Raw genomic sequence first — 8206 nt, 5'->3', positions numbered from 1 at the left:
TTAACATTTGGATGTTTTTAAATCGTTATATTAGGTCGAAACCGTTAGCCGTTTATTGTGTAGTATCGAAAAATACGACGATGTCACATATTATGACGTGCTCGCTGTAAAGGCCCTCGAGATGTGTATATAAGATTACGTGTACATTTGTGAATATAAAATACATGTGAAATGTATTATTATATCATAAACAAAGTAAAAAAAAAAATTAGTTATATTATGTGGGTACGCCGATTTAGAATACAAATCACTATTTCTTTGCACGCAATCGTCCTAGACCACCGCGGTTGGACTATTCCAATACCACCGCTGCAGGGTCGTACAGGCGCCTAAGGGTGACAACGATAATTATTTTTCGCTTGACTTGACCCTCCGGGGAGTATTTCGAGCAAAACGAGCGCGCGCGGGTAATACGTTGCAATGACGGGACGAAAAAACAAACAAAATAAAACGACGATAAATAACGCGGACGACGATCGATATAATATTATACGGCGAGCATAACACTGTAAAATATTATTATATTATCTTGGCAATATAACAAAATATAGCTAACAGCTATTTTAAGGTGTACCCAAATTGATTATGCCCCGATATAATAATAATAATAATAATAACGCATATAAAACAGCCGGGACGCAATTAGTTCGAATTGGTTTTCGTGTACACCGGCGCATCGGCGCACTACGAATTGCATACACGAGGCGCCGGCTTACGTAAAACCGAAATCCGTGTACTCAAATATTTTTATAAGCCTTGCGGGTGGGTGTGGGTGGTCGCGTCGCCGGAGTGTCGGTCGGCCGGGTGAGAGTAGGAAAATCCCGTTGTCAGCCGCAAGTACATAATATTAAAGCGATGATGAACAACGACGATGTTATTATGTGATCGTTATTATTATCACACGGTCTAAAAGAATTTAACGTTTTCGGACGAATATTATTTTAATTATCCTTTTTTATTATTATTATTATTATTAACAACATTTATATAAGTCTTATTGTATAATGCGTATACGATCGTCAGAAGAATAGACGGTCGTATGATTTTTTTTTTTATTATTATTATTTATTATTTCCTCGCGTAACCTAACCCTCACCCACCTCCGCACCAGATGACGGCCGACGACGACGGCGACGACGACGACGACTACGACTACGACTACGACGACGACGACGACGACGACGACGACGACTTCCCCGCTGCCGCCACCGCCAGCAAATATGTGAGTTGTGCGCGTGTTTGTTGTTCAATAAACCCCATCGCCGACCGGGGTCATATTTGGTCATGCGCATTCCGCCATCTGTCGGAAAACGGTCGTAGTCCGCGTACACGGGTTTTCGCCCAAATCGAACGTGCCCCAGTAATGCGGCCGCGTCCGTCTGCAAGCCTACTGTCGACGACGACGGCCAGTGTGTAGCGGGTATTTTTTTTTTAATTTTAATTTTTATATTATTATTATTATCGTCGCCGTAATCGTCGTCGTTGTTTAAGTTGTTATTATATTGTAGTTGTTGTTGTTGTTATTGTCATTTTTCTATTATTATTATTATTATTATCATTATTATTACTATTATTAATATTATTATCATTATCGTCAGCGTTATACTATTGTATTATCATAATTCGGTCGGCCGACGACAAACACCTGACCGCTGCTGCAAGTTGTCGCCGTCGCCGTCGTCATTAATTCGTATTTATTTTTATTTTTAAAATTTTTATTTTTATTTTTTTTTTTGTCTGTTTGTCGATTCGCGTTCTACCATAAATCGTGCACTTACTACATCGTAGTATACGATCCGTATAATAGTTTTATATTGTCGTGTCGCCGTCTTCCACGACCGTTGGACGAGTGCTCAGAATATCGTCGACAAAACGGATTGCAGACCGATATGGTGGTGCGGCCGAGGCCCGCAATGGATTGCGATGGATGTGTGCGGGCGCACCGTGCACCGTCGTCGGCGCGGCACTGAGACAAAAGGTCCAACGACGATTGCCAGGTAAAAAACGCACGACGGACAGGTATAAACACCGTCACTGCCGCTTCGGCCGACGAACACCGAGCGTTCGCGGCCCGATTAATCTTATGACGATGCACAATATTATTTCATCATTATTACATTTTTTTTGCGTATTTTATTTTTATCACCATGCATTTGTCGTATAAGTACTTTAATATACATTGTTCCCATCGATTCGTTTCCGTGCCGTCCGCCGGTGTCGAGTGTAGATATGTAGATTTTCCAACGGAATAAATAGACTATTTAAAGCCATTATTATTGTAGGAATAAGTGCAAAACGGACGGTTTAAATGAAATATATATATATATTTAAGCGGAAACAGTAGTCGGTCGGTGCGCTATATTATGTTCTTTCCTCGACAATATAATATTATAATATGTTATACGCATATCCATCGCTGTAACGACGTGGTGTGATGGTGAAAGTATTCTTTTGGAAAGGTCACGCAACACAGTGGTCTCCGAGTAGTTTGACCTTTGATTTCTGTCGAAACGACAAAAGTTTACACTAAATTCACGATAATCGCTCACGGAAAAGTTACTCATTTTCCACTCACCGGCGCACGGAATATTATGTATTATAGTAATATAATGCCATTTAAACGTTTGTCAGTGGGCTGATGTACTTATCATATTTTTTAAGAGTGAAATTACATATTATAAAGTATATAATATATACTATAGTAGAGGAAGGTAACGAAATTTCGTTTTTACTTTTTATCCATCTCACCTGGCAAGCTTCTAATACTGTTGCTATGGTGACGTACGATGTGCAGTGCGTTGATTGAAGAGAGGATATTGCATTATGGTCGCCAGTACTTGTGATCATCACGATGGGGTGGATGTGGCCAACGGTGGTGTTGTAATAACAAGTTAAACGATTTCACGGTGTAATTTCACACGGAGTACTCCTTATAGACGCATAATATGCATGAAAATACGACATCGTTTTTCCCGGGAAATGCACTCTTAGCTTGTCCGGGATAAATGTTCCGCGTAAATGCACCGACACATTTCCTTCATTGGATTATGCAAATCTCTTGCTTTTGGTGTGTCCACGTCATTGTAAATGTGAGCACATAAACAAACTCTAGAAATCACCATGATTGGTGTAGTAAAAAAAAAAAAAAACAATAATAATAATAACGAAAAGTAAATTTTATTAAACCAATGGTTTTATTTGGACATGCCCGACCTGTAAAATGTTATAAAATTATGTTATAACACCTGTTGTTTAATTTTTTTTTTGTTAAAGTACTTATGTTGCTGCATTACATATTATTTTATAACATTTTTAATGCTTACTAATACTTATAATTCTTATTCAATATCAGTATGTACATTATTTTAAAATTAACGGTACTGATTTCTGTTTACACCTTTGACCTAGATATATATTACGGTTGCGTTTCCAACAAACATAAACCCAAAAACCCTATGCTAATATTATTTGCTAAACGATACAATAGCGGTGTGGTATATAGTTTTTAAGCCAAAAGCTTGTTTCACCAGTTATACTGCAGTCTGGCAAAGAAATCGTGTGGAAACGTGATTTGTATTAGTTCCTCATATTATTACTGTTTGCTTTTTTTTTTCTAAACGGAGTTTTTTTATATAAAAATATTAAAATATCACTGAAATATTTAATCTCAAGGTTTTTTAATAAATACGTAGTAGGTATAATACCTTCGAGAAATATTAATAATTATGTAGACAAGGATTATAGGCATTATAAATACAAAATAAATTTGGCTTTTAATTTCACAGTTATATTTGATAAGACCAGCTGTAACGGCATATAATAAAATGATTGTTAAAAATAAAATGTAAAAGTTGTAATATTAGGGGTTGTAAAAACTATAAGTTATCATATTCTATTTAAGCTTTAATAACAAAAAAAGCGTAAGTAAATTTTATGTGAATGGTAAAAAAACACGAATGTGTTTCTATAGTATTGATGTATTCTTATTTTTTGGCTGTTCGATTTTATAAGTTCGCATGTCCTGCATAAATAAATGAAATTAAATTGAAATCGAAACATTAATAATCATTGAACAACTGGTGTTTTTTTTAGTGATGAGGTTACCTTTTTTAGTGCTGAACTGTCAGTCTTCAGATGTATAGTAGGTACCCACATATTAAACTAAACATAATTTATTTAACGATGCAATATATTATACATACATTCCATGCATATTTCACTGGAAATGGTGTTCAATAACAATAGAACATAAGTATGTATTTGGGAATTTTTGATTTTTATTATTCCTAGTTTTAACTTTTTTTTTATGAAGAGGGTAAAAGTGCCCCCGGGGTTCTAAAAAGTCAACATGTGGCCTATACTGTGGAAGAGGACAGGGATCGATACTGGTACGGTGAAATGTCAAAGGTCAATCGCGCTTTTGTTTCTTATAAACTAGAAAAAATATTTTGTACATTAATTAAGTCAAAAATAATCTTTTCTCTTTTCATAATGTCTTAGCATGGTTGCTTGATTTTTATCAGGGAAAATAACAAAAATCGATTCAACTGACAAAAATTACAATTTTTTAAATAACAAAATAATATGATTCGTGGAATTATGATTATAAATTAAATAGTGACCAGTTTTAAATAATATTTTGTTAATGCACGTTTATGGTAAAATGACTTAATATTAATATGATAAAATTTGACAAAAAGGGGTCGTCAACTTTTTTATAACACAATAACTTTAACAGTATAATAATATGATATTTTAATTCATTCGTAAATTTCCATGTAATGTGTGTATAACAGTATAGGATAAAATAATATTATTTTAGAATGCAACCAGCTTTACAATTTTATTGACACAACATGTGCGTTCACTAGATTCTTGTAGCCCGTTTATTATTCTTTTACAATAACTAGACAACAATTTGACAGTTTTTCCTCTTTATAGTAAACATATAAACGAAATAATAATAGCATAAATAAATAAAACTTATATTCATTATTTCATCGATATTTTGTTAAATAAATATTTATATTTTAAACTATTACTAGAGGTCACTGACCCATGTTCGTTCCACTCTTAGAACTAAGAGTTTATAACTTTATAAAAATCTTAATGAAAAATAATATAAACATCAGAAATTATACTAACATTTATGTATTGGTTGTCATGGTAATTATTTGACACAACTGGAACTCTGCATCAGATTGTATATTATTTTGTATTTAAAATAATTTGTTTTTAATTTTATGTTAAGTAAAATTTCATACCAGTACGTATCAATAAAGATAAAATAGAATTATCGAAAACTTAAAATTCAAAAGTTCAAGAATAAAACTTCAAAGTATAAAGCGAATAAATTACATTAAGTGAAACTAATAATTGTTTACTAAATTATAACTGACATTCTTAAATAATATGTATAGAACTTTTGACTATAATGGAATCGATAAATTTTAATTTGTTTGTGGAGAAAAAATGTTAGTAAAAATATAAAATGCTTTACACACTAAATCCATGTTACCATAAAATAAGTTAAAAATAATAGAATTGCATGATTAAAAAAAACGAGAGCAAAAATCGCGTGTTTTTTCAGTTTTTCAGTTTTTTATTGTATCTAATTTAAATAAATTAAGTTAAATTATTGCCTTAAAACTAGTGTTTTTACAACTCATTTATAATATTATGTTTGAAAACATTAATAGGTATGGATAACTATTAAAATCAAAATACAAGTTTATAGTGTAATATCATAAATAATTATTCTGTTGAATGTATTAATATTGCTGAGTATTGTCAGTAAAGTGAACATAATATTTATTATTTAATATATATAATTTTCAAATATAAGATTAATATGAACCTAATATAATATGATGATCAATAAAAAAAAAAAAAAAATTATAAGCGTATGCAATAATAGATAATTATAATATTTAATTCAATAAAACATTTAATTTTTAAGTGTAATTCATACAATATACAAACATGTTTTGTATCGTTTAATTATTATTTAAACAAAGAAATGATATAAAGATTTTAATATAACTTTAAAACCTAAAGAGCACTAAAAATACTCAAATTAATATTTTAATCGGGTATTTTTGTATTAGCAATATTTTTTTAAACAATTATTTAGTATTTATTTTAAGTATTTTTAGTGTATAAAAAAGTGTTAAGGATTAAAATACTACAGGATTTAAGAAACTCGTTTTGCTGAGTTCATTTTCGCGCAATATAGTGCTAAATTATTAAATTGCTTTTAAAAGTAATAATCAAAATGTGAAAAATATTCTGAGTATAACGTATAATTTTATTACAGTGTTTAAATTTTATTTTTAAAAATCCCAAGTGAGTACTAGTGAAATTTATTTATAATTTTTATGATTTTTTCGTATACTTTGATAAGACCTGCAATAAATATTGCACGTTTATATAAAACAAGAAAATTATAATTTAGAAAATATACTTATAGAATTTAATCTGCAGACATCTTAGAAAAATATCATCAATATAAGTATATAATATTTTTGATACATTAAATTTTCGTGTATTTTATACCATTAGACTATACAGTATACGTATCCAATTAAATTTTTCCCAATATTCGTAATATTATCAAAAAATTATTGGAAATTTTGTTATGGGTGAAAAATCTATTTAATAAAGAATTTAATAAAAGTTAAATTTTAAGTTTAAAATAAAGTTTTTTAATAATTCCATCTACCACCAAAATAATCTTAGACCCAATAAAAAAATACATTGTCAAATCAACTTATTATTACTAAATATCAAATGTGCCTTAAAAAGGTATACCAAAATATATTTTATGATCATTTTATAAAATCTAGTCCAAAATGCTTGAGAAATTGTTAACAGTAAGTATTAAATTCATTTTTCAAATAAGCCCTGTTTTGAAATATTAATAACCTAAATCAAAAAGATATATTTTTCCATACATTATATAATTTAATTGATTTAATTGAATATATAATTCCTGTTCAATATATCATAATCAATAATAATGTGTAGGTAATAATATACACAAATCTAAATAAAATAATATATAAACTCTATAAATAATGTTATAACACATAATAATTTTATTTTAAAAGGATTTAAATAGCTTGATCAACTGTAAAATCTTACACTAAAAAAAATTAAAAATTAAAATTAGACCATCTGTGATATTATATTATGGTTAAGACTAAAGTTGTACCTATACAACATAATATATTATATTTAATAAATTTGTTAAATACGTAATAATATAATATATCATTGAATGTATTTACAACATCAAAATATAAATTACTACTCAAGTACATTATTATTTCTTAACAAATTGTAAGTAAATAATGTAAAATTTAAGATAAAATATTTTAAATAATATCTAATAATGTGTATGTAAATTAAATGTGCAATTAGTATGATTATTATTATATACCTACCAAGTAATTGTTCTTATAATAACTTTGGTTATTCCAATTTTCATATAATTCTAATAATTTTTATTTAAACAATAATCATTCTACAGATATATACAATGGTGTGCAAGACATAGTATGATAGTTTGAATAAATAATATAAATAGTGTAATAATTAAAATTCATATATTTTGTGATAATTAATGATTATAGTTGCAACGTTCATTCCTAATTAACAAAAATAGTAATTTCTTAGATAATTAATTTTAGAAACAATTATCATTCAAATGTGTTATAGTAATAATATATTTAGAGACCCCTATCCTGCACCGTACACCAGGGAGAATACTAACCAAGTGCTCAAGAAATGGTCTGCGTGGCTTGTTCAGATTTTTCATGACGTATAATAACACATATCGATATCATGTTAAAATAAAACGTGGATTTCTGAAAAATATTTATAATATTTATATTTTATAATACCTAGTTAATTTATGGTGTTCTATTTCTTAAATAGGTTCAAATCGATTTTGACTATGGTTGATTATTATTTATTATCGTTGACAAAGTAATTTCCTCTTGACGGGTATAAATCACGATTTTAACAATATGATTGATTAGGACGATTCGACTGATATAAATATAAAATGAATTAATACGTTTTACTAGGTATCAATTATAAATAAAGATATTAAGTTGCAGAACAACATATTTTTTTTTTTAATATAGATATATGCACATTATTTTGATTTATTTTCAAATACCTTTCATAACTCGTACGTTTA

The 8206-nt window shown here is 29.1% G+C and overlaps 1 protein-coding gene across 3 annotated transcripts in view; it reads left to right on the top strand.

The window, feature by feature from the left end:
* The first annotated feature begins 1354 nt into the window (after nt 1-1354).
* The window catches only part of LOC114127792 (potassium voltage-gated channel protein Shab), a 51494-nt gene continuing 44642 nt past the window's right edge, over nt 1355-8206 (top strand). Inside the window, exon 1 of one of the 3 annotated variants that reach the window (XM_050202107.1) lies at nt 1355-1997. The gene's annotated coding sequence lies outside the window, so the exon portion shown is untranslated. The remainder of the gene's footprint in view (nt 1998-8206) is intronic. The other 2 variants (XM_050202105.1, XM_050202106.1) reach the window with 2 other exon arrangements.

This window comes from Aphis gossypii, chromosome 2 (assembly GCF_020184175.1).
Source record: "Aphis gossypii isolate Hap1 chromosome 2, ASM2018417v2, whole genome shotgun sequence".
In the NCBI taxonomy this organism is placed as follows: domain Eukaryota; kingdom Metazoa; phylum Arthropoda; class Insecta; order Hemiptera; family Aphididae; genus Aphis; species Aphis gossypii.
This window is presented reverse-complemented; position numbering and strand designations above follow the sequence as displayed.